Source organism: Ambystoma mexicanum, chromosome 5p (genome assembly GCF_040938575.1).
Source record: "Ambystoma mexicanum isolate Mex_15411 chromosome 5p, UKY_AmexF1_1, whole genome shotgun sequence".
Classification (NCBI taxonomy): domain Eukaryota; kingdom Metazoa; phylum Chordata; class Amphibia; order Caudata; family Ambystomatidae; genus Ambystoma; species Ambystoma mexicanum.
The window spans coordinates 727,200,687-727,228,112 of NC_090930.1; positions in this window are offsets into that span (position 1 = coordinate 727,200,687).

A 27,426-nucleotide genomic window follows, 5' to 3' on the forward strand; every position below is an offset into this window, starting at 1 on the left:
ACATGAGTACAGTGATTGGCGCATACAAAGATGTTGAGTACATAAATATATGGCTCCATCACCTTTCTTGACCGATAATGTCCATGAACCCTCTCAAACTCCTTGTCTGGTCACTGCTCGCCAAAAATTGGGAGAAAGCATTGTTTGGTTTCAAAACCTGACTATGGGTCTAAAATGCTTATTTCAAGGAGTGGATTACTCATCCCAAAAACCTTGTCAGCCAATCCTCTGGTGGTCCCGGTCACATTGCACCTATCGCTTCTCCATTGAGGCCCTCTGACTCTGCCCTCTCGCACTCCATTCTCCCCAACCCCCCCCCCCCCCCCCCCCCCCAACCACACCCCCCGCCAGCCTTTCCTGAATACTCCTATGGATTTGGCTCCAAAGCTTGATCTGATTTAGTTATCCTCTCTGAGGAGGAAGGGATTTTATTATTATTATTATTATTTTTTTATTATTTTTTTAAGCTAGATCTTTTACTGAACGGCTGTCTGGACTAATGGCATTCTTGGAAATGACCCTTTCTGAGCCATCTGTTTTTGCTGGAAGGGCTGTTGTCTACGAAGTCTCCTGAAAGGCCATTTCAGCAGCCTTCATAGCAGCTGAGCAGGTTTTAGCAAAACTATTCAGTCTATAAACGAGGATCAAGTGACGTTATCAACCTCTGAGTTCTGAACAGGTTTCCTGGTCTCCTGTTAAGCCTTCATCTTCATAGAGTATGTATTTCTAGGTCTCTTCAATTCCCTCCCAGTTCCTATTTAAAGAAGATTGAGGCTGTGGAAAGAAGTCAGTCTGATTGTCTTGCTAGTTCAGACACGCTAAACCATGCCCCTGCCATGAGTGAACAGAGATTTTGGAGGAAATGGGCAGTTTGAGCGCCTTAATATATATTTTAAGAATCTAACTCATATGTTGGAGCAGGGCTTATAGATGGTTATTCAGGACTTGTGCAAATCTGTGGCCCACAGTATGTTGAGGCAGCGCCTTATGTGTGTGTGGAGACCAGCTACCTCCTTCGCTAAAGAGGTGCAGGAAAAGCATTTTTTTTTTTCCATTGCTTCACCAATCTGGGGCAGAACAAGGTTTGTACCTTCACAGCCTAGACCAAGACCAAACTATCTTCCAAGCGGCTGTCATCAGGACTTTTGGTCCTGATTAATTTTTCAGGGTTTCAATTGCTCTCCCCCTGCTCCCCAAACCCCCCACGCCCCTTCCTTCCCATTGGTGCAAATATGTAATTCCTCTATCAAAGAGGGGAACCAAAGTTTGTACAGATGGATACTATATAGCAGTGCTCCATCTGGAAAACAGCTTGCACTACTATTCCCACAATTTTCCAGTGCCAACATTTTTAAAAAGGCTGCCCGGTGCACCATCCTCTCCTTTTGCACTTCAATCTCCGCTTTCCCAAAGGAAAACGCAATCAAAGGGCAGTATTTGTTTATGCTGCAACACTCCCATCCTTGTAGGACGGAATGTCCTAAAAGTAAGGAGGGTAAAGGGGCTCGGGCTAGGAGTACATTAGTCTTTACGGTGAGTACATTTGTTTGATCCCTGTCTCTTTTTACCATCTTGTCGTTTGTCCCAACAGGGTGTAAATGATCCACAGTAAAAACGTTCTTCAGAATCCTGCGGGCAGAAGAGCATATGTTTTAACTATGGCAAACATTTTGTAGCTTATTTAACACAGCTGCCTCGAATTTGACCACCTACAGCAAGTTATTTTCCTCCAAGCTATGCAAGCGAATGGAGCACAATTTATACTTGGAATTGACAGTGTTTAAAATGCAATGCTTGCTTCTTACAAACGTTCTTCGGGTGATTCTTGTATTTGTAATGTAAATGTTTTAATGTCCCAATATGAAGGCTTAATCTCCAAATCTGTATTTGATACCTATTGTGGAGCTTTACGGCTGTATGAAGTGGGGCGACGTCTTCTCAACAGGCTCAAGTTGCCCTAGTTGTCCCCAATGAACAGGACATGCATTATACCGTGGGTGGTAAAAAGCTGGCGGCAGGGCTACATGTTCACATCATTGCTCCCTCTTGGGTACTATGAGTGTAGTGTTCGTTCTTTACAATGGAGTACTAACCTAGATGCTGCAACACTGGTCTGAGAGGTGTTACATTTTCGGCTCCTTTTTAATTAGGGGGGCACTTTACAGTGAGGAACAGTTATTTCCACTAACCTGAGAAAATGTACACACTGGTGATGCAATATCTTTATTTTTCCCCCCTCCGTCAATTGAATGATTTGAAGGACCTTTACTCCACATGAGAGCTGCAAATCGAAGGGTGTGCATGAAGAAATGTGCTCGACTCCCCGTCTATTCTTGATCTGGCAGTGTTTTTAAATATTTATCACACAAACCTAATGCCCTAGTTTTGATAATTGTTTTGTGTTTTACTTTATATGGTGTGTAGGAGGACGGGGATCACCAGCCAGTAGGAAAGTGGTTTTAGTGCTTTTTCATGATTCGACTTAGTCCACCAATATGCTTTTACTAAGGCCTTCAGTATTCAACGAGGTAAGATTTCAGTGTTTTGTGTGTTGCTTTTGGCAGTATAAAAACCAAGCACAGTCTTCCATCCGTGTGAGTAGTTTTACCATGTACTTTAGCATTTCAGACTGTGTACATACCGGGGACTGCTGCAAAATCCTCCACCGTTTAAGCGTGTTTGCACAGCTTTTGCATTCGTTTAGAATTAAGAAGATATTTGGCAACGGGAATATAGCTCAAAGAATTCCTTCTTTTTGTTATGAAGATCGTTTTTGCACTTCTTAGAGATATCCATATTCTTTGTCGCAAGCTTGTGCCTGACCGTGTATGTATTGAGAAGCTGTTATGCTTTTTGATCCGTTTCCTTTCCAGTTCTTGATCTGCAGCCAAAACAGATCACAAATCCTGCTTGCATTGGCTTGCATTATTTTCAGATTTTTTTTTTTTGTTTGTTGTATGTCAATACAATGTATGCACTAACTCTCATGTAATACCTAGATGTCGCTCATTTTTTGCATTCCTTTCATGATACTGTGTTTTTCTCTGTCCTGGAAAGGTTGTTTTGCTCGTAGTAGTTGGCTATATTTTCGGAATACATTGTGGTTTGTATGCCGGATCTAAAAATGGTGAGATTTTTATTTTATTCATACTAGTTTAACTTATTTTAAAATTGTATGCTTTCCTTTGATTGGATCGCTGTGCGGTAAGAATCGGCAGCTTTTCAAAGTAGCAGTAAAATGTAAAACTATGGTCAAAACTGCACAGTGGCTTGGTCTCTTGCTTTCACAAATGTTGCTCTTGCTGCTTCGGCTACAGTTCTATAAATCCGTTTGTGAAACTGGTGCTGTAATCTTCTGCAGACGAGTAACTAACTTTATTTGCCCCTGCTCAATTGTTTGCTCCATGCATGGATTTTGGTCATGGTTCGCCAAGAAAACCAACCATTCGTCTGGCAGAATTGACTGCACCAATCCCCCCCACCTCCCTCCAAATAGACGATTATACATGCTTTATTGCACTAGTCACCTGCCAGCAAGCAGTCATTTTATTTTTTTGGCGAGTATGTGCTACATGTGACACAGAGGCGACTACAAAATATTGACCAAAGCCAGAAATAGATGACAATGCAACTAAAAAGGGGTAATCCTTTCAGACAGCAAGCTCCTAGCCAGGCCCAAAAAGTTATTTGCATACACATTTCTCCAAACGCACGCACAGTTCTTACACTACTAGTCCATTCACTCACCAATGGCTAATGGCGGGCAAGCTTTGAGGCCTGTAGTAAATAGAATTTAGTTTTTATTGCCTGTATGTTTGCATTCATCACTGGTCAATGAGTTTAAGCCTGTGCATCTTTATCAGTGTTTGGGGGAAATGCAAGTCCCATGTCCTTGTTCTGGGCTGTCTAGTATTTGAAGTATGTTAAAAATTAAACTGGGTATTTATATCGTGCTTCATGCTGGATTTCTTCGTCCTAAGTGCAGGGCCAAGTGTTGGTATGTTGCTCTGCGTGGTCTTGTTCCCAAGTGCGTTGCCCCTGAGCTTTGGGTAGGTGGGGCCTCTATCCGATATGACTCTTGATCCATCTCACACATTAGCATGACTCAATATATTACTGTGCTAATTTTGTTCGTTCTTGCCGCCTCAGTATGCGTGCTTTTTTTGATGTGTGGTCGGCGACATTCTTCTGCAGGCTAATCTTTGGTTGCGTTTTGTCAAACCTCGATCAATATGCGCCCCTTTCTCATAGCAGAGAGGTGGCAGTCTGTTTAACATGGAAGGCCTTTGTGAGGAGAACGTTTCGGTCAATTCATTCGCTATAGTTTGCTCTTGCCACTCCTCGGGAAGCAGCCATTTTTATTAGGTTAAATATCACTGTTGGGTGAAGAGGTTGCTGGCGTTTACATTTCTGCTCCTCATGCTACATTATTTTCAATTGTATATAGTTTTAAAATGGCATGTTAAACTGGCTAAAACAATCTGGGGGCAGTTGCCGGCTCAGACTGCAAAGAGACCCACTTGTTGGTGCGTGTAAGAAAATCTAAATAAATAGACCAAGGCATTTTCCTCGTCTTTGTCTAGCGTTTGTCCTCCTGATCCTTGTTTGTACTCTAGAGAGCGTTCTGCAACCTGGAGCCGCCTAGATGTTTTGGACGAGGAGTCCAATGATCCCTCCCATAATTGAGCTGGCTAATGCGGATTAGAGTTGTAGTACAAAGTGCCTAGAGGACCAAATGTTGCATTTCCCGTTCTAAGGGGTTAAAAATGGGTAATGAGGTGAGCAAAACGGATTTGAGCTTTGAGGATGGGGGGGGTTTTGTTTTTCTTCATAGATTAAAAGCGGTTGACCATTCAAATGAATTGTCCTAGTCTAAACTGCCTGCTTTTGCCCAGGCAGCAGCAGGGCTATGCTAATGATTGGGGTAACTAAACATGCAGGTGGGTTAGGGCACAGCCTTTTATATCAACTGCTCTGGGGAGCCAGGCCTCTGGAATGTATTGTCTTAAGCTGGTTTATAGTTAATATGTCGAATGACATAGTTTCGAATGCAATAATGTCGGAAAAAAATGCTGAATTTTTCTTTTTGTTTAATTGGGGGGGATCCCCCAAACCCCCGTTTTTTAAAATTTACAATGTATTTTTATTAGCTAAACCCAAAAAAAAATAATAAAAAAACACATTTGAAATGTTTTTTCCGCCATTTTTTTCCCCGACATTTTAACTGGATACCGTCCAAGCTGTGTTGATAATGCAACACCTGTGACATGTTGTTCTTTAACCACAAGTATGACTACAGTTACGAAGCACCAGTGATTGATTCCACAGTGCAGTTGATCTGGTATCTCGCTGAAACCAGGCGCATGGGTAAGTTCTAGCTTGTGCAACATTTGCCCTGGCTAGTAGGGATATATTCTTGTGAGTTAAACATGCAGGTAACTTGTATCCTCTAGAATGTGATATGGTGGACTATTTTCAGTGTTTATGGTTTTAAAATGTGTTGATCTTGCAGTATTGCACATTGTATTCCTCCCTATGTATTGTCCATTTGTTTATTCTGTGATGTGCGTTCCTTCCTGCGACACCACTTCACATTCTCTCATCATAAGTAAATTATTTTTCTTTAAGCCATTTGAGAACATTGAAGAGGTGGAATGCTCTCGTATGGAGCAAATATGATGGTAATTAAACCAACCATGTCCAGCCTCATGCTAAAATGTAAGGCAAACGTTTTATAGCTTCAACCACATGGATAGGGGGAAGGAGGAGGCGAGGGGAGGGGGTGTGCTTGTAGCATCAGAATTAACATTTGGGAATATTTTTGTTCTATTGTATGTTAACACATTTTATTTTCTTAATTTAAATGTAAAGCTCGTAAGGCAGTTGATTCGTTTGAGCCTAGTTATACTTTCTGGCCAAGTACACATATCCCTAGTTTCTTTCTACGAAGCACATGTTTTTTAAATAAATTGACACACTTTGCTTAACATTTTTAGCTGATTAAATAATGTAATGATTAGGTAAGCTTCCTCCTCAGTCTACAGCTACCTCCTTGGTGTTTTCTAGCTCTTATATCGCAGCTCTATTACATACACAGCCAAGACTTTTCTATTTTTGCTTTTTTGCTTTCGCTTGACTCTCATTCCAGAGAGAATGGATGCCAGTAAAGGGTGGAATGCTTGCAGGTGTCTTGCGTGCACTCTTCCATTGTTAACAAGGGACATGCAGGAACAATAGAGTACACCATTGAAATGCTGATCAAGGAAAAACCTGTGTCGCTTTTCATCCTCCAGTTTACCTATTCCTTTCAGACAAGTGCTGAGGAAATTACTTTCTGCACTAATCCTTGTTTTAAAGTAGGTAGCATTTTCCAAGACGTTATTCTATAAAATCCGTTCAGCGTGTAACTCATTAGCAGGCAAAGGAATTGTTTGCATTATTATGGCGCTTTAAGTTTTGCTTTACAAGAGTTTGTAATCTTAGTTTGGAGATTATTCTCCAATTAAAGGAACGTGTGTTCTGGTACTTTATTTTTTATTTTATTTATTTAAAATAAAGGGTTGTTAGGCAAAACCACCCCACACCATGGAAGGAAAGTGGCATAGCTGAATGAAAAGGGCGTCCCATTTGTTGTGAAGGTGATTTTGGACAATGTGTTGCTTGCTAAAGATAAGGGAATGATGTGCAATGGAATACTGTGTATTGTCTGTGGGACTGGTCATATTAAATGTGTATTCTGTAAAGGTTTCATTTTCTGAAACTTGGTGTTTTTTATGTACAGTCTGCCGTTCTCATATGCTTAGTTCAGTTGTAATTCTGTTAGCCTAAACTTTGACTATTTGGCCATTTCTAATTCTATTTTGTATGGTTAATTTTTCCTTCATCTGATTCACAATAAATTGATTTCGCTTGTTGTTCTTGGTACTTAATCATCGCTTCAGCCCATTTGTTTATAATGTGGTGTGCTTTTTTGCTGTACTACGAATTGCTAACATTTGTCATGTACAGGGGTCAAAATCGGACATCAAGGAGCGATAGTTCCTGGATGTCAGGATCTTTCAATAAGCATGAATCTTTCTGGACCAGGAGCTATTAAAGTCCACCCTCCTGAAAGCTGCGAAACTTGTTTTCCTTCTAAACTGCATCATGCATGCAGAAATGCACATGCCTTGAAGCCCTACTTCTGTTGCTTTGTTTTGTACTCCATTGCTGACTGTTTTTGTTGAACCCTCTGTTTCTTCCCCATGTGGCATGACAGGTAATCAGTATTTATGTTCACTTAAAATTGCTTTCCATTTTTATTTCTTTATTTTGTCAGTTCTATCTTGCTGCCATCTCTCATTTATTCTTTCCTTATATTTGCCACTGGGTCTGTTACTGTTGCAACATTTGTCTACTGCCCCCAATATCTGTCATGGGACCTTGCCCATTCTTTCGCGTAAGTCGCAGAATGAGATGCTAATGCACAGCATGGACCAAACCTAGCTTTCAAATGAGATGCAGCCAAAACTTTGTGGACTTTACATATGAACATCCATCCTTCACATGTCTTCTAGAGCTTTATTAATGCAAATTCCCAGACATGCAGTGTGCTGGTCACAGAGGCAAATTTGAATAGCACCAGTTGGCTTCAGGAGCGAAATCTCAGTAATTTCGAACCCTGCATGTATGTATGGATCTATGGATCTATTGTAGCTCTGATTACTGATGGAAAGCAGTACTACACTTCAAGCTATAAAAATCTGTCTGTCTGCAAAGTAGGGATTTGCATAAGGCTATAATACGTAGAGCTGTTGCATGCATTCTTCCCTGAGGCAGAATTGGAGCAATTGAAAAGTGGGTGAGGGCTTTTATCTACGAACCTGGTTCCTTTTTAAGTCTACTGCATCTGGAATAAAAATTAATTGGCGTTAAGTATGGGAAGGAATCTCTCTAGACTCTTGGAGTGCAGGGGCTCTATCACTAAGCAGAGCAGGCTCCAGTCACTGAATGTTTTCTGACATCCTAAGTGTAGAAGTCTTATTAGCCAAGGCACCACTTCTAAGATTTCATTAGAGATATTTGGAAAATATGACAGTATTGTGTTATTGAATTACTGAATGTCTACACTGTTCAAAGCCTTAAACCATATTTAGGTATGTACATTGGTTATCGACCAGAGCAGGCAAGTCTTTCGTTAAATAGTAGGAGTCACGTATAGGAATAGTCTTTGAAGCAATATAAGCACATAAGCTTTATCTAAAAAAAAAAAAGTCTTCTATTCCTGCTTTACATCAAAGCCAGAGTGTGCGAAGACTATAGCTACCACAATGTTGCTTCAGATAGTACTTGCAATTGGTTTATAAAGGAATGTTGTCACTTGGTAGGGAGTTTCTGCTTGCTACTTCAATTAGCATGACTGTAGCTTATTATTTTTGGTGAGCTATCCCAGTATTAATGAGACATGTGCTGGCTTTCTTTTCAGTCCTTTAAAACACACACCCTTCCCCCCCCCACCCCCCCTCTTGGTAATATCAGTACTGGTATTGTCCTGCGGTTCTACACTGCCAATGTGTGGCGCGGTTCTCAATATGTTAAGCTGTCTCCCGTTGTTGAAAGACTTAGATGTGTACGGTCCCTGAATAAAAACTTTTCTCTGGTGCGGTCTAGATATAACACTGTATCACCGTACTCTGGTATGATTTGTATTCTTTTGTTGAAGACTTACTAGATATGTATATTTGGTTAATATCCCTTGGTGGACCATCCCAGTGAAAGCCTTGGTGGTTTGTTTTATGATAAACGTGGGGTGCCTCGCTGCCTAAAGTATCCCACATATTGACATATTGAGCTTAAGTGAGCACCCGCTGTCCTTTCAAATTCGTGGGTTTGTTCAGGTGTTCTTTGGGGAATGTGTGTGGTGGCATTGCTGGGGCGCACAATGTAAATAAAGTTTTCACTCTTCCTGTCATACACCTGTTGCCTCTGGCGAACCATCATCTGTCCAACTGTTACATTTGCCAGGCCTCCCCAGCCATTTGACTAGATTTTGCTTCCTAGCTCTGCAACCTTTACTAGTTATGACTTTCCTATTCTACAAACCTGGTGTTGGTCTTGGCTGACTTTATGGATCACCTCCTTGAACAGCTTCACCTGAAGGGGGGGCGCTGTGTAATAGAGTTGCACTCCCACACAGTCTTGCAATTTAACAGCCCGTAGTTTGTATGAGGTAACCAGAGTCCACGAAATAAGGTTTTAAAAATTCCTTTTATTCAAAATTTGAAAGCATCTGTGCTGCAACACGTGTTTTGTAACTACTCTTTGCTTGGTGACATGATTTGTGCCCCTCCGTATCCACCCATTAAGTAGTGTGCAAGTTTCTAACTGTCCAAGAGGGTACTGCCCATTTCCACTGCGGTCTCAGTCCTATATAAATGGCTGTTGCACTTGTTTTTCCTACGACAGTCTCTATGAACGTGTGTGTACTCTGCCATATCGTATCTAATAATGTGGCCATTTTAGAGAGTTCATAACATGTATAGTCATGTTATGCTGGCAAGCCGACAGTGGCGGCATACGCATAATATAATAGACCTCATTACTACTATAAATGACTGCATTGTTCCGATTCCTGTGTTTGCTAAGCAACATTGTTCAAAGGTACATTACCCTATGTATCACCATTCTAGGTGTGTGTGTGTGTGTGTATATATATATATTTCTGAGGCTTGTGGAATCTGCTTAGATCACATGCTGTGCATAGGCCGACATCTAGTGGAAGCTGCGGAGTATTACAGTTTGTTTTTCGAAAATCGAAACAGGGCGTCGACACAGGGCGTGCCAGTAATACTATCCCTAGTGTGACGTCCACTGTACCCATGATCCCTCACGCGTCTAGGATCCCCAGATTGTTTTTTTCCGCCATTCTGGTCGGAAGCACTTCATCGGAGTTCCCTGGCTTTGCCATATTTGCACTTAAAACTAATTCTAATTTGCCCCGTTTGTCACCCTTACGTCGATCAGCATCTCGACGCCGAACCGGGGAGGAGATCAACGTCGAAACCCGACGGATTGGGCCTTGAGGCTTCCGCCTCGGCTCGGGCCTGGGCCGCTGGCCTCGGCCCTACAAGTAGGGAGAGTGGGGGGTGGTACACTTTCACACTCGGTTATAGACACCTTCTTACCTACACACACTTGCCCGCTGCCCACAGGCGCGTATGGAGGGTACGCCCTTTCAGTTTTGCCCCAAGTGTAATAAGAAATACCCTTGGGTAGATAAGCACGCTACGTGCAACCTTTGCCTGCCCAGAGACCACCCCGAGGCGGGTTGCAGGGCCTGTAGCAGGTTTAAGACCAAAACTCTTAAGGACCGCTCCACCAAGCGTTGGGCCCACCACGCCAAGCTAGCAGCTATGGAGGCGGAGGGTACCTTCAGCGACGGCAGCGACGCCGGACTTTCGGACGGCGAGGGCACCAAGGCGTCGAAAGACAGCTTAACGCACGTCCCCGGCCTCGGAAGGTCGTCCGTCCCGGCGACTATGGGGAAGTCCCCCGGCGACAAGAGCGTTACACATACACACGCTAAACACAAAAAAGCCACCCGAGATTCGACGTCGTCGAAACCTCGGAAAGAGGCACAGAAGGAGCGGTCCGAAAGGACGTCCTCTGGGCGGTCCCGGTCGAGGTCGCCGCACGACGTCCGGCAAGCCTCCACACTTGCACATAGTGCCTCGCCCATTAACATCACAGAAGATCACTCGTCCGGAGACGAACACGGCTTCCATCCCCAGCCTGCACCCCAGGGAAAGGGTACATCACTTGGGAGTAAGGAGGGCCCAGTTTCGAAGCCTAGTTCGAAACACAGGGATTCCACCTCCGATCCTCGACGCCAGGCGTCGAAAGATAAGGGAAAGGGTAAACACACTTCCACCCACGGGGAAGGGGGTAAGCAACAAAGGAAACAACCCTTGCAATCCCCCACAACAATAGAACTGACTTCCCCGTCCAAGTCTTCTCAGGGACAGTCCATAGAGAGTTACAGCAAGGTCACCCCAAGCTCAAAACTCTGGTCATGCGAGGACATTGACAGAGTAATGTCAAGGATGTCCTCCTTAGCAAATTTCTTCGAAAGACACCCTGACCAACTACTAGCTTTAAACCCTCAGGAATCTTCTCCCTCAGGTTCAAGGGACCCTATCCCTTCAAATAAAAGGCCCCGGGTCGAGACACCAGTAAAGGCTTCAGACCCCTTCGAGGTCCAACCCTATTCTTGCCTTTTCCCTACAGGCCAAGGAGACTCTTCCCTTATAGAGGGCCAGGATTTTGAGACACCAGACGATCTCGCAGTGTCAGATTATTACGGGGAGGACGAAGACGAGGATGAGCCAGAAAATAGCCCAGATATTTTCAGAATGGACTCACCAGTAGAAAGGGAAGCCCCAGTGTCTGATTCCCCAATAGATAATCAGCCCCTCCTGAATGAACTGCTCTCTCGGGCTGCTAACCACTTCCACATAGACACACAAGGTGTCCAAGAAGAGAGGGACTTCGCGGAGGAACTAATAGGGGAAAGGAAGACAGTAGCCCAGACAATTCCCATCCTGAAATCTATTCAACGCAGAATAGCACCATCCCTTGTCAACCCAAACCTGACAAGACCTGTAAACCCGAGAGTAGAGAAGCTGTTTAAAGCAGCCCGGTCGGACCCTCTATATATTAGAGGCCAACTTAAGCCAGACTCTCTAGTCGTAACTAACACCCGCAAGAGAGCTGGAACCCCATTATCTTCCTCGGAGGCTCCCCCCGACAAGGAAAGTAAGAAACTCTATGGTTTTGGTAGAAAAGTAGCTTCCACGGCAGCCTACCAAACCAGAATCGCGAATTCCACCACACTGTTGGCCAGCTACAACTGCCATCAGTGGGAAGAAGTGGCAGCACTAATAGATTCTGCTCCCGAACCCCTTAAGAGCCAGCTATCTCGCATTTGTGCAGAGGGAAGAAACGTCTCAGGCTGCATTTTAAAAGCAACTTTAGACGCCGCAGACAATGCGGGTAGAATTATAGCAGAGGGGACTGTCATCAAAAGACATGCTTGGTTGAGGCAGTCGGGATTCAGAGCAGAAACACAAGCTGCACTCTTAGACAAACCAGTGGAAAGTGATCTCCTGTTTGGAAAGGCAGTTGAGGACGCACTAAAAAACGCTAAGGAGGAATTCGACACCCTCAAATCCCTTGGCCAGTTAACTACAAAACCACCTAACCAAAGAGGGAACGGCAATTTTCGTCGCCCCAGCGGCCAAAATTCCAATAGAGGAAATAGCTATTCCCACACCCAGGGTACACAGTGGAACACCAACTCACAACAGTCTACCCAGGGGTATGGTAGGGCTAGTAGAAGAGGACGTGGTAGAGGCAGAGGCAGCCCCAGTAAAGGAGGCGGCACGCCTCCACCAAAGCAGTGACGCTCATTTCAGGGTCCCTTCCCATGCAACCCCAGTAGGGGGACGAATATCCAGCTTCACCCAGGCATGGGAAGGGATAACATCCGACAGATGGGTGCTGTCGACGGTATCCAAAGGGTACTGTATAGAACTACTGCAACGTCCCCGAAACCACCCTCCAAGACAAAAAGTCCACTCTTTAGAACATCAAAAGATCCTCCTCGAGGAAATCTACAATCTGCTCCTAAAGGACGCGATAGAACTCGTCCCAGGACACCAGGTAAACAAGGGTATCTATTCAACTTCCTTCCTTGTGCCAAAGAAAGATTTAACAATGCGCCCAGTATTGGACTTACGGCCTGCCAACAAGTATGTCAAGCCCCAAAAATTCCGTATGACCACGCTACAAGAGGTAATCCCACTCCTAAAAAAGGGGGATTACATGGCAACCTTGGATATGAAAGATGCCTATTTTCATATTTCCATGCTCCCGGCGCACAGAAAATACTTGCGCTTCAAGGTGGACAGTCGCCACTACCAATTCAAGGTACTGCCCTTCGGGATAGCTTCAGCACCAAGGGTATTCACCAAGGTACTGGCGGTGGCAGCTGCACACCTACGCAGGGAGGCAATCCCAGTGTACCCTTATCTGGACGACTGGCTCATAACGGGGGAAACCCCAGGAATCTGCAGATCAAACATTCAGAGGACTATCGACCTCCTCCACGAATTAGGCTTCTCTATCAACGAGAAAAAGTCAAGTCTGGTGCCAAGCACCTCAAAACAGTTTCTAGGAGCCATCCTAGATACTCAGAAAGAATTGACCTTCCCTTCAGAAGAAAGAATTCGGAATATACTTCTGCAAATTCCGCATTATCAGTCAGGTCAACAGATAACAGTACGCAAAGCTATGCGGTTACTGGGCATGATGGCGTCATGCATTTACCTGGTCCCCCACGCGCGTCTGCGCATGCGTCCCATGCAGGAATGGTTGGCGAAACAGTGGTCTCAAGCAAGAGGTCAGTGGGACGATCTAGTGGTCGTTTCGCCAACACTCGTACAGAGCCTACACTGGTGGACAAGAGAGAATCTCGCAAAGAGGAGACCCCTTTATGATCCCGAAGTACAGGCAGTGGTGACTACAGATGCATGCATGCCTGACTGGGTGGGGAGCTCACCATCTCCACCACACAGCTCAGGGTCTCTGGTCTCACTCAGTAGCCAAGAACCACATCAATCTGCTAGAGCTTCTGGCAGTATTCGGAGCGCTGCAGGCGTTCGAGCCCCATCTACTGAACTTGTCGGTGCAGATCAGGACGGACAGCACGACAGCCATGTTCTATCTGAACAAGCAAGGAGGGACTCGTTCGCCAAATCTGTCCAAGCTTGCCCAGAAAATATGGATATGGGCACTCAGACGGAACATCTTCCTGTCATCGCAACATGTTCCAGGGGAGCTCAATTCCCTAGCGGATGCTCTAAGCAGAGACTCCCTCCCAGAAGAACACGAATGGGTCCTTCACAGAGACGTAGTAGAAGATCTTTTCTCTCAGTGGGGTTTCCCCACTATAGACCTATTCGCCACAAGCAAAAACAAACAATGCCCAGGATTTGCATCCAGGTTCCCCCAAACGGACTCCCAGGGGAATGCCCTGTGGATGAACTGGTCAGGGATGTTTGCGTACGCTTTTCCACCAACTCCTCTCATCAGGAAGGTGGTGTACAAGATGAACAAGGAATCAATGACGCTCATCCTAGTTGCTCCCATGTGGGCGAGACAACCATGGTTTCCACACCTACGCAGGATGGCGGTGTGCAAGCCCATCAGACTCCCAGCCTGGTACAACCTTCTGTCCCAGCAACAAGGTCAAACAGTACATCAGGAACCCAACTCTATGAACCTAGCAGCATGAAGTCGTAGAGTTTGGACATCTCAAATTACCACAGAGGTGTATGGACATTCTAAAAGAGTCCAGGAAACCAAATACAAGACACTGTTACTTTGACAAGTGGAAAAGATTTGTTATCTGGTGCCAGAATAAACAAATCAACCCGGTTGATTGCACTCCTTCCAACGTTGTAACATACATGCTCCACCTGCTGGATGCAGGGTTGGTTTTTAACTCTCTGAAAGTACACCTGGCAGCCCTCTCGGCTTACACCACATCCCATAACAGGGTCTCGTGGTGGAAAGTACCAGTGGTTAAAGCCTTCATGGAAGGAGTAAAGAGACTTCACCCTCCTGTTTCGAACCCACCGCCAGGATGGGACCTCAACGTGGTGCTAGCTAAGCTCATGGGCCCCCCCTTCGAACCCATGCATAAAAGTAGTCTCAAACACCTGACTTATAAAACGGCCTTCTTAGTAGCCATTACCTCCATAAGAAGGGTCAGTGAAATTCAGGCTCTGTCAGTGCAAGATCCTTTCTTTACTATCCACAAGGACAAACTGGTTTTACGCACACACCCTAGGTTCTCACCAAAATTCATATCCAAGTTCCATGTAAACCAGTCCATCGAGCTTCCGGCTTTCTTCCAAAACCCACAAAGCTCGGCTGAGGTGAAACTACACACCCTAGATGTGCGTAGGGCGGTCTTATACTATGTAAATAAAACCAGACCGCTAAGGAAAACAGATCAACTGTTTGTCTCCGTAGCTACAGGCAGAGAGGGGGATCGCGTCTCTAAGGGCGCTATCTCTAAGTGGATTATCAACTGTATACAGCTGTGTTACTCTCTTTCTGAAAAGACTCTGCCGTTTAAGCCAAGGGCCCACTCTACTAGAGGCATTGGGGCCACTCTGGCTTTCATTGCAAATGTTCCCCTCGACACCATTTGCAAAGCAGCTACTTGGAGCTCTATTCACACTTTTACTCAGCATTACTGCATTGACACTCATTCCAAGACAGATACACAAGTGGGACAAGCGGTTCTAAGACACCTGTTTGCTCATGACCCTTCTCACATCCCACCTCCTTCTTCTGGTACTGCTCGCTAATCTATGCACAGCATGTGATCTAAGCAGATTCCACAAGCTTCAGAAGGGATACATTACTCACCGTAATCGTATTTCTGATGCTTGTATCTGCTTAGATTCACATGCGACCCACCCTTCCTGCCCTCCGAGAGAAGGCGCATGGTTGCTTGTAGTCTTACCTTTCTGTCTATCTGCTTGGACTATCTGTACTCACGCTACTCCTCATGCTACCTCATGTCAGGAAAAACACAATCTGGGGATCCTAGACGCGTGAGGGATCATGGGTACAGTGGATGTCACACTAGGGATAGTATTACTGGCACGCCCTGTGTCGACGCCCTGTTTCGATTTTCGAAAAACAAACTGTAATACTCCGCAGCTTCCACTAGATGTCGGCCTATGCACAGCATGTGAATCTAAGCAGATACAAGCATCAGAAATATGATTACGGTGAGTAATGTATCCCATATATACACACATACACACGTATCACATTGCACAGTACAAAGACACGGGAAGACTGCTCCAGGGACCTCCTAATTGATCCGAAACACAGCAGTGGAAAACAATTGAATCCTTTATTGAAGTATAAAGCCTCAAGGAGGTGGCATAAAAACGAGCAGCAATGCGTTTCACACTCTTTGCTTTAGCAAAGATTTCCATTTCATGTGTATTTTCCCCTCCAGTTGTGTACCCCCAACATTTTGCTGATAACCTTTTAGTGCCATGGGTATCCCCCCCAGTGCCAAGGCCTTTTTGGTGATTTCGGTATGTAGCCATTCAATACCTTGTAACTTTTTTGTTCCATGAGATATCTCAGCCAAATTTGCCGCCCCCCCCCACATGTAGGCGGTCGTAACATCACCCAGGAATCCTAGGTTGCTGTAGCGCGGGGGGGGGAGAAAATAACCAAAAAGGGTGAACATTTTGTGTTAAAAATGAACAAAATGATGTACAAAGAAGCCTGTGGTTTTTTCCTTGTAAGAGCTAGGAACAAATGGTTTGCTGTGCTGTATTCCCAGATTTCCTGGCTTTCAAGAACAGGTTGAGTGGAAGGTAGGCGATTTTTGCCATTGGACATGCATGGACGGAATGGAAGAAAAGGGGTAGGAAAGCTGAATTGGAGGACAGAAAGTGATACATTTCTGAAAAGTAGACACAATTCCAAGTTTAGGAAGGGGTGATTTGCGCAGGTCGAGCAACAACTATGTAGGGGAGAATGCCATAGATTGGGGGGAAAAGCGGGGAAAATTACTGAAAAAGGGTATGTGGTGGGCATGGTTGGCTTGGTACGGCAATGGCTTCTATAAATTTTGGGAAAAGCAATGCTCCGCTACATTCCCCCGACTCTTGCAGTTAGGAAAGCACACATTTTTTGTAGTGTTTCACAAAACGAGCATTACCACAAGCCAAATGCTGAGCCATGGTACACGGTTTATGCTTACGGCCTGAACAGACGTACTTGGCATGTGTAAATCGGGGAAAACCAATGTGGTGAGGAACAGCAAGCATACATTTTTTGAAAGAGCACAGGTAGACTTTTTCAAGGGTAGGTGACTTGTGCAGGTTACAAAAGTGTATGGTGCCTAAAGCAGCGACTAAATGTAGGGCACATTTGGGAAATTAAAGGGTTGTGTGACAAAGGGCACCAGCAAATGGGTCAAAACGTTCTGAAAACCACACAACAAATGTCAACTTCCCATGTTCCCACAGGTGTCCTGATGAAAACGGTACCTCACATGTGTGGGTGCACCTACCTGGACGCTAAGGGGAAAGCCTAAAAGACCCCTACTCCCCAAGTCTGTTCTGACAGCTGAATTTCACACTTTTTCCAGACTGGCACACCATACAGATATGGGCCTAGGGTGTCCAAGCCACCAAGGAAAATGGGGAACCCCATGCATTTCCCCAAAGAGGACACCCGTGGGAATCCACAGACGTCCGATTTACGCAAATCGGCCAAGAATTTATTACCTCGAACCCCCGGCAAAGACCCACATGGGAGAAGGGTGCCCAAGGCCGGGTTTATTACCACCGACTTTGCTGGAGCCCTGGCTGCCCTGCGTTGCAGTTTCTTCACACCAGGACGTCTCGGCAGTGTGCCAATACCTCCCCGAAGGGAAAAGCTGTAATGCAGCCCCGCCGCAAATCCAGGACGGTTGGAGGTGATGTCCCTGGCCTTGGACATCCATGTACCATGTGGGTGTACCGTCCCCTAAGCACAGCAGCAGCTCCAGGGAGCCCCTGCAGGATCCCCATTCCTCCCTGGAGGTGACATCTGTAACGGAGCACAGACAGAGGTGGAGCCTGGACTTGCAGACGGACAACCCACATGGGAGGGATCCGCTCCCAGGGAAACACCAATGTTCTGCTGGCATGGGGGGGCGCAATTTGTGGCCTGGCCCTGCAATTGTGTCTCAGCCCACCAACATATCTGCCCAGATGGCCCATTCCCAACCACACCAACAACAATCCAGCCCCAGTCTCGCACCCCCCACTGACAGTGGGCCCTAACCATAGAATAATAAAGAACAGTACTCACATAACGTTGCAGCTGCTCGCATAGAGAAAGCTGTAAACAAAACAAAAAAAATGTTACCTACGGTCACACCAGCAAAACCAAATAATTTTCAAGCATGCCCCACCCCTTGCAAGCCATCCCTGGTGGTCTACTGAACCTCACTCCTCACACCCCCTCCAAAAACCCCTTAGCCCCTACCTACGGGTAGATATCTGCTTCCAGGGAGGCCTGCATGAGGTACCCCTGCTACCTATTTTGGGTGAGGGGGTAAGGTTTGGGCACCCTGGGGCCAGATTGGCACACCAATGTGCCCCTCCGCACCTAGGCAAGTTTAGTAAACAAAGAAAATAATTTAAAATGGCAGGCTGCCCTTTAGTGGGGGCTGAGGGGCACCCTACACCGCTGGGAAATGTTTCTAATGTGAAGGGGGGGGGTGCACTTCTCCACCCCACCCCAATTGCAGGGGCGGTGCATCTCATTTAGCCCTCCCTGGGGGCAGATAACGGGGGGGGCTGTCCTACACTCCTCCCTGGGCTCAGGCGTCCCTTCCTAGGAGCAGATATCTGGTCCCAGGGAGGGCTGCATGACATGGCACCCACTCTATTGCGAGTGCGGGGGGGTCAATGCCCCATCCCATTAGAAAATTCCCTGTCCCTTTTGGGGTGCCCAACAGCCCCCCAAAATGCGTTCTACCATTTTCACTTTTTTTCCTTTGCTAACCCAACTCCCCTTGGTGCAGAGGGGCACATTGGTGTGCCAATCTGGCCTCGGGGTTCCCAAACCTTACTGTCCCACCCACTGGGGGGGGGCTGTCCCACAATTTTTGGGGGCCCTCTCCCCCCCCCCAAATGGAGGGGGGTGTACCTCACGCAGCCGTTTGCAGGAGGCCTACATGAGGTGCCCACGCCACCCATTTGGGGTGAGGGGGGGAGGAGCTGCCTGATCCGTGAGCAGCAATGCTGTCACAAAGGGTGTTGTTGGAAAGGGGAGAATCCCCTTTCCAACAACGCCTCCCTCGATCTCCGGCTTGAAATACAGCCATAGATCGAGGGGGAGAAAGGTGAAGACTCACCTTTTAGTTTTCACCGCAGCAGCCTGAAATAGCTGCTGCAGTGAAAATTACTTTCACGTCGGCTTGCTTTATGCATGCCAACGTGAAACGGAAGTTAATCCAGCCCCCTGGCCGTGAGGGGTGGGGGCCTTCCCTTCACATAGCCAGAGGGTTGGATTACAGTTTTGAGCAATCCCTGCTTTACAGGGATCGCTCAAAAAGGAGTGCCAGAAAGGAGCTATCTCGTCCATGGCACTGCAGAAGTAATTCCAAGGATGAGTTAGTTGCCCTTGGCACTGAAGGGGTTAAACACCATAGTCTGGCTTTGCCAGAGGAGCACATCCTTCTGCTACACTCCTCTGGGCTTTTTGCTCACTTTATAATGGGGAAACTGACATGCCCTTAACCTCTTAAATGCCACCGACGAGCCGGCTCGTCAGTAAAAACTGCTCCAGGTTGCCACCGACGAGCCGGCTCGTTGGTGGCACTTAAGGGGTTAATGACGGGGGAAATGTTGGGCGGGTTTTGCGGTGGGTACCGCGATTTTTAAAAAAAAACGTGGCCCTGGGGGGGACAACAATGGCACTTAAAGGGTTAAAGACAGTCAGTACTGGGAGACTTTGTTTCTCTTGGGCCTCGTCAATGTTGCAAGTGCACAATGTACCTTACAGTGCACTTGGGTCTTTCTGTCATTTCTAAAGGCCCGATATACTCTCGAAGGATTTCTTTTGGGAGAAGTGCAGGTGTGCCTTGCACAGGGCTAGTGGCAGCTTATCTTTTAATATAGTTTGTTTGCCAAGAAAAGATGGCCTGGCCATGCCATAAGGTTCATTGGCCATCTTGCACCTTCGCCTTCCCCAGGTTGGCTCGACCTGGGTCAGTCCTTATTTGGGCATGCACTCTCGCGTGCAATGGCAAGCTTGTGTGTGTGTGTGTGGGGGGGAAGGGGGGGGGGTCTAGACTGTCTGGTTCCAATACCCATCCTGGGTGCCTGAGAGTCTGGTGTGCTGTGAATGCCTGGGGCCACCGTGGTCCATGATTGGTATGCCTGTATGTGAGCAGATCTCCCATTGGGTGGTCCTTCATTTTGGCACGAAGGAGATTTTGGGTAAGGGAAGGCTCCACACCCATGCCATGTCGATCTGTGGAGTTCTCACTGAATGAAGAATAGGATCCAAGTATCTTGACTCTAAGAAGCCGAGTCGAGGAACTGCTGGAAGGCTTGGCACCCTGAGCATGCTGTTGTCCTGCTGTGCCCCTCTGCATCTGATCGTCCTAGAAGGTCTGCGAAGGCGCTTCGACCCGTCGGAATAGTGGGACCGACTATTTTCGGTGCCTTCATCAAACCCTGCAAGTAAGCCTTCTCGGAATTGTCCCTGGGCAAACCAGGGGCCTGACCAGCTTGCGGAAGACCTTTTTCCCCTGATGCCGCCGCTGTTTCGAGGAGATGGTTGAAACTTGGTACAGAGTTAGCTCTGTGTTCACAGCACTTGCACCAAATTTCGTACACTTGGCGTTCCCAGGTCTGGAGTATGAGTGCCTGAACCGGAGTACACATGGTTACTGTGTCTCCCAGCCACGGTGACGAACTATGCAAGTGCATGGCAGCTGTGACCCTCTGTGCCCTCCTGAAGCCTGCTACAGCAGAACTGGCCTGATCCATCCACCCGGAACGTAGAAATTGTCACTGTCCTGTTTGGAAATTGTTAGGCAGAATCCTGTGCAGTTCCCTTGGGGAGCACTACACAAGATTAGGACTACAGGTGAGATCAATAAATCCCCTTTGGTATCAGTCTGTACCACAAAGATTTAGTTGGTAGCTGTGGCTGAGCAGTCAGACTTCTCTCAAGAGGGAGATGAGCAGTATTCAGGGTTTACACAATAGGCCCACTAGACTATGGAACAAGGAAACGGTGACCAAAGCTTTGTATTTAAAAAGTAGATATATATTTATTTTACACACTTCTAATAAAACACATGTATCACAGTCATCAAGCAAGTTAAATTAAGTCAAAGGAAAAATATACACCCTCACAAGTTAAATTGTAGACCAAGTGAACCAGAGTGAAAACTGAGCAAAACGGCACAATGACAACTACACACAAGGGATCCTCTAACAATTCCTCACAAGGGAAGGAAAGCACAAGTTATATAGAAATAGGTTCTTACACACCCTAGCAACACTTCACATAAGTTTGTGGACCAGTTTAAGCAAGACAGTGCATCAGTATAAGCAATACTTAAATGAAAACTGAGCAAAATGGCATTTCACAGGGTTTAAAAAGGGGAAGGAAAGGGTAGTTGAAAGAAATAGATGCACCACACAGTTCTAGCTGAGAATCAATCTAAAGAAGGCAGATCTAACAAATGTGACAAATCAGTAGGCCTGTGCCAAAGTCAGTTGGTACAGGGCAAGGGTCCAGGAGCAAAATGTTCTTGTAGCTGCAGTCAAGTCTTTGGTTAACGAAGTGGAAAAGGTGGATGCAGAAGTTGAAAAGACAATGTTAAGAGAGGGGCGGCCAATCCAACAGGTAGGTAAAGGATTTAAACGCCTTTAGTGCTACCATGAAGAAAGGGCGGCCTGGCGGAACATTGTACCTTTAAAATGAAGAAGTGGCTCCTGCGGTGGCGGTTGTTCCTGCAGTTCGGGTGATCCAGCAGAGGAAGAGAGGCTCTCATCGTGGAGGAAGGTTCGAGTTACTGCACTACCCAGGGATGAAACCAGCCACGGTGCTACCCGACAAATAAAAGTTATGCTCCTTTAACTCACGGTCCGGGTGGACTGGTGCCTGGCTATCCGGCCTTCGAGTACAGGGTGCAGGAGATTCGACCAAGGCAGGTCCAGGAAGGCGATTGGCAAACTGGTTGGCCTCACCAGTTCAAGGGAAGAAGGCTCTTGTAGGTGAAGATCTTCTCTCGTGTGGAGAAAAGTGGTGAGACGCTGCAACAGGGCTACACTGGTGGTCATTGGCTTCTCTCCTCTTCGGCTTCTTAGTTCCAGTGGCTACGTCTTGGCTTTTCCAGCCAGTCCTCTGGACCCTGCTTTTATGCAAAAAGATCCCCATTCATACAGCCTAGCTGTCACTCACACAGTGAGTGGTCATCTTGGCGGGAGACCCTCCAGCCTATCGGGATAGAGTGTGATATGGGTTGCTGAGGCAACCCAGTCCAGGGGTTCTACTCTCCCCCTCCCCTCCCTCCCTCCCACACAATGGACCCATCTCAGACTCAGTGGCGCCGAAAAGGACGAACAAAGGATCCCCGACCTGGGTTAGGAGTTTAGAGGAAGACACGAGAAAGAAGTTATATTAAAGTTCTGGCAATTAAAAACCTACCGGAGTAAAGTTAATATTAAAATACACCGGCGGTATGTTAGAGGCTGTTAGAAAAAGTGGTAGCCTCGAACAATGGGAAAATCCCATAGGGAAATATTCACGATCGAATATTTATGGTAGTAACCACTGCCACCAGCAGAAACCTTTGAGAGAGGAACTGTACGGTACCCTCTCGAAAATGAACATGGGGGGGGGGGGGGACTATTAACCCCTTCCAGTACCTCCATAGTAAGATGGGTTGTACTGGTTTAGTTCATAGGAGGTGACTAGTAAAATCAATGGGGGCTTTACATGCACTGGGAGACAGTAGTCAGTCCCAGGGTATGGAGCCTATGTTTGGGGGTCGCTACGACACGCCTGTGTCACTCCACTGAGGGTGCTGTGTAACGCATGTGAATAAAGATGGTTCGTATGGGGTTGAGAAAGATCCCATAGGCATTAAACACAAAAATAGCCTAGAACACACATAGCAAAAATGCCTAAGAGTGGTAAAAAGAGTCTCACTCTTAGCAGGTAAAAAACAAACCCTTCAAAGCTGCTGGGGGACTCTATAGGTAAGGGAAATTAGCCATAGAATGAGAATTTTCCCTAACAGGAATCAATGCTGTAACTTTGTTGCTGAAAGCCGCAGAGCTTATCAGTGGCCCCTAGCGCATCCATCCATTTCTTTACGCACAAGTGGCCCTGAGGGCCCCTCTCCTTTCCTGTGCTAGTGTGAACTAGCGAACGATTCCCGAGTCTTGGAACTGGCTCTGCCCTGTTGGGCAGACCCTCCTCGAATAATGGCAACTTATTCTGGATCACCTCACATGCCTTCCTGAGCTGCTACAGACCCTACAAAAGACCCTGTTTCGCCCATCTGCGCTACTGCGTGCACCAGCATTGCATGTACATTTGAGCAATGGGCTCCTCTCGTCTTGGGGATTGGACTGCCTCTCAGGACTGTGATTTCTGCAGAATTGCATGAAGACCATTTGCATTACCTGCTTCCTTCCCTTTCTAGGTTGTGGACCCATTTCGTGCATTAACCCCTTAAGCCACTTGGTCTTGTGTGTGTAAAATATATATATTTCTGAGGCTTGTGGAATCTGCTTAGATCACATGCTGTGCATAGGCCGACATCTAGTGGAAGCTGAGGAGTATGTTTGTTTTTTGAAATGCGAAAATGGGCGTCGACAAGTAGGGAGAGTGGGGGGTGGTACAACATACTCAAATAAATATATATACATATACACAGGGTGCGTATGGAGGGTACCCCTTTCCAATTTTGCCCTAAGTGCAAACGCAAGTACCCTTGGGTTGACAGACACGTTACCTGTAACCTCTGCTTGCCAAGGGACCACCCCGAAGCGAATTGCATAGCTTGTAGTCGGTTTAAACCGAAGAGACTAAAGGACCGTTCAATCAAACGTTGGGCCCACCACGCCAGGCAACGAGAGGCCATGGAAGCGGAGGGCGCCTTCTGTTATGGCCGCGATGCCATCCTATCGGACGGCGAGGGCAACGTGGCGTCGAGAGACAGCCAAGCACAAGTCCCTGACCTCGGAAGGTTGTCCGGCAGTGCAGCTATGGGGAACACCCCCGGCGACACAAGCGCTACACACAACATATCCACTAAGCACTTGAAGTCCAACTGAGACTCGGCGTGCGCGTCAAGTTCTCCGAAAGAGGCACGCAGAGAACGGTCCACCAAATTGGTGTCCTCTGGTCGTTCGCGATCAAGATCGCCGCATGACACCAGGCAACAATCCACTGTTGCCAAGAGTGCCTCGCTCTCTAAAGTAACAGAGGTTCAATCGTCGGGAGACGAAGACGACCACCATCCCCAGGCCGCACTCCAGGAGTCGGCGTCAGCAGACCACGTAACGGCTGCTCCCGTGCCCTGACCTCCGCTCGCTAAGGAAAGAGACACTACCCCCGAATCTCGATGCCAGACGTTGAAGAGCTCCGAAAAGGTGAAAACACTGGGGAAGCACTCTTCCAGTCACGGGGAGGGGGGAAAACAGCAGAAAAGGCATTCTCAGCCTTCATCTGCACCACAGACACATAAGGACAAGTCACAATCTTCTGAAAAAATATCCAAGAGCCCTGCACAAGGCCATAGGTCCAGTCAGGATATAGCAGGGAAACACTCCCAGGAGAGGGTAATCCCCGGCTCTAAAGAATGGTCAAGTGAGGATAGACAGTTATGTCTAGAATGTCATCCCTAGCAGACTTCTATGCCAAAAATCCACAACACTTCCCCGCCTATACTCCTGACGGGGCAACCCCCTCAGGGTCTAAGGACCTGCAACCCCCTGGTAAAAAACCTCAAGTTGAGACGCCAACACAAAGTAGGTCTTTTGACCTTTTCCATGTCCAGCCATACTCTCAATATGGCGAGGATCCATCTTTTAATGAGGATCCAGAATTGGCCACATTGGACGTCCATACTGGAATGGATTACTATGGGGATGATGAGGCCCAAGATGACGACGAGGATGACCCAGAAGTCTACAGAGTAGACTCCCCAGTAGACAAAGAACCTCTGGTTACTGACTCTCCTGTCGACAACCAGCCTCTCTTAAATGAGGCTTTATCTAGAGCGGCTGAACACTTCCGCATAGATATGCAGGGAGCACAGGAGGAGAGGGACTTTGCCAAGGAACTAGTGGGAGAAAAGAGACCTGTTGCCCGGGCCATCCCTAGTCTCAAATCTATACAAAGAAGAATAGACCCTTCCCTTCTAAATCCCAAACTCATCAGGGCGGTAAACCCCAGGATTGAAAAACTGTTCAGGGCAACCCAATCAGACCCACTCTACATAAGGGGGCAACTGGTAGTGACTAATACCCGAAAGAGGGCGGGAACACCCTTATCGTCTGAAGCTCCCCCCGACAAGGAGAGCAAGAAGATCTATGGCTTGGGAAGGAAGGTAGCCTCCGCCTACCAGGCAAGGATTGCCAACTCCACCACCCTACTGGCGAGTTACAACGGCCATCAGTGGGAAGAAGTTGCAGCGCTCATTGACTCCGCCCTGTATCCTTTTAAAAAGCCAGTTGGCGCAGGTTGCATCAGAGGGAACAGCCGTGTCTGGTTGCATCCTTAAGGCAACCTTTGATGCCGCGGATAACGCCGGCAGACTGATAGCAGAGAGCACTGTTATCAAAAGACATTCTTGGTTAAGAGAATCTGGGTTTAAACCCGAGACACAAGCATCTTTAATAGACAAACCGGTGGAGCACGATCTACTGTTTGGTAAGGCGATAGAGGCCGCCTTAAAAAATGGAAAAGATGAATACGAGACTCTGAAATCCCAGGGCCAGTTAACTAACAAACCCCCAATCAAAGAGGGAATGGCAATTTTCATTGCCCACGCGGCCAAACCTCACAAAGAGGCTCCACCTATTCCCAGGGGCAGGGTACACCATGGAATAATAACAACAACCAGCAGTCTGCCCAAGGTTATGGCAGGGGTAACAAGAGGGGATGTGGTAAGGGTAGAGGCAGCCCCAATAGAGGAGGCGGTACGCCTCCCGCAAAACAGTGACGTTCCGTTCAGGGTCCCTTCTCGCGCATCCCCAGTAGGGGGACGCATTACCAACTTCACCCAAGCTTGGGAAGGGACAACATCAGACAGATGGGTGCTCTCCACAGTGTCCGCAGGATACTGCATAGAACTGTTAGAGCGTCCCCGAAACCACCCTCCATGTCAAAAAGTACCTTCATTAGACCACCAGAAGATCCTCCTCGAAGAGATCGCCAATCTTCTATCAAAAGACGCAATAGAACTGGTCCCGGGAAACCAGGTAAACAAGGGTATTTATTCAACTTACTTGCTTGTGCTAAATAAAGATTTGACAATGCGCCCAGTATTGGACTTACAGCCTGCAAACATGTATGTCAAGCCCCAAACGTTTCGCATGACTACTCTCCAAGAGGTAATCCCCGTCCTAAAAAAGGGGGATTACTTGGCAACATTGGACATGAAAGATGCCTATTTTCATATTTCCATGTTCCCAGCGCACAGAAGATTCTTGCGCTTCAAGGTGGACAGTCAGCACTACCAGTTCAAGGTACTGCCCTTCGGTATAGCCTCGGCTCCAAGGGTATTCACCAACACACCCCTCCGCAGGGAGGCAATCCCAGTCTGCCCTTACCTGGTCGACTGGCTCATCACGGGGGAGACCCCAGTAATTTGCAGATCAAATATTCAAAGAACTATCAACCTCCTCTTCAAATTGGGTTTCTCCATAAACGAGAAAAAGTCAAGTCTGATGCCAAGCACCTCCAAACAGTTCATAGGAGCTGTCTTAAACACACAAGAAGGGTTGGCCTTTCCATCAGAGGAAAAAATTCGGAATCTAATGCTGCAAATTCCGCTATATCCGGTCGGTTGCCAGATAACGGTGCGCAAAGCGATGCGTTTGCTGGGCATGATGGCGGTGTGTATTTACTTGGTCCCCCCACGCGTGCCTGCGCATGCGTCCCATGCAACAATGGTTGGTGAAACAGTGGTCCCGGGCAAGTGGTCAGTGGGACGATCTAGTGGTCGTTTCGCCAACACTTGTACGAAGTCTTCACTGGTGGACAAGAGAAAACTTGTCAAAGTGGAAACCCTTTTACGATCCCGAGATACAGGCTGGAGTCGCAACAGACGCATCCCTGTCAGGGTGGGGAGCACACCTTCTCCTCCACACAGCTCAGGGTCTCTGGTCTCGCTCAGTGGCCAAGAATCATATCAATCTGCTAGAACTTCTGGCAGTATTCAGAGCTCTTCAAGCGTTCGAGCCCTACTTGTTAAACCTGTCAGTGCAGATCCTGACAGACGACACAACAGCAATGTTTTACCTGAACAAGCAAGGAGGGACTCGTTCGCCAAATCTGTCCAAGCTTGCCTAGAAAATTTGGATATGGGCACTCAGACGGATCATCTACCTGTCATCTCAACATGCTCCAGGAGATCTCCATTCTCTGGCGGACGCTTTGAGCAGGGATCCCCTCCCACAAGAACACGAATGGTGTCTACACAGAGAAATCGTAGATTTCTTCTCTGTGGGGTTTCCCCACTATAGACCTATACGCCACAAGCGAAAACAGACAGTGCCCAGGATTCGCATCCAGGTTCCCCCAACCAGACTCCCA